Consider the following 444-nt stretch of genomic DNA (forward strand, 5'->3'; position numbering starts at 1 on the left):
AGTAACGAACTGAGCTCTCCTTTTCTTATGCCTTAGATTTACCGCTTATTTACATAAGTTTGATTTCCATTGTATTAGTCTGATTTACAACATGTTGTTATGGGATATAGGAATAGGTTAAAAACAAACTGATTTACTGTATATGAATTCTGCAACGAAACAATTAGCTAATATGAAAACAAATGAATAATTTAATGCATTCTTATTTTTTCTATTGGTACATGCATGGTTTGCATTTTTGGTGTAAATAGTACTCATATAACTTCATTTAGCGTTTATGATTTATACCTGAAATGAAACGTTCGGATTATGGTCTGCTAACTATTATATTAATTAGTATGTGATTATATATATATATATATATATATATATATATATATATATATATATATATATATATATATATATATATAAGCGTGTATAATGATGATAATATAGAATATT

General features: G+C 23.9%; 1 long non-coding RNA gene across 2 annotated transcripts in view; it reads left to right on the forward strand.

Moving 5' to 3' along the window:
- Positions 1-210, forward strand: part of LOC137654536 (uncharacterized) — a 347,835-nt gene extending 347,625 nt beyond the window's left edge. Inside the window, exon 4 of one of the 2 annotated variants that reach the window (XR_011046652.1) lies at positions 1-209. This exon is cut by the window's left edge and continues 1,054 nt beyond it. This is a non-coding gene — a long non-coding RNA (uncharacterized lncRNA). The other variant, XR_011046653.1, reaches the window with a different exon arrangement.
- Positions 211-444: the final 234 nt, after the last annotated feature.

The sequence above is a fragment of the Palaemon carinicauda genome, chromosome 15 (assembly GCF_036898095.1).
Source record: "Palaemon carinicauda isolate YSFRI2023 chromosome 15, ASM3689809v2, whole genome shotgun sequence".
Lineage (NCBI taxonomy): Eukaryota > Metazoa > Arthropoda > Malacostraca > Decapoda > Palaemonidae > Palaemon > Palaemon carinicauda.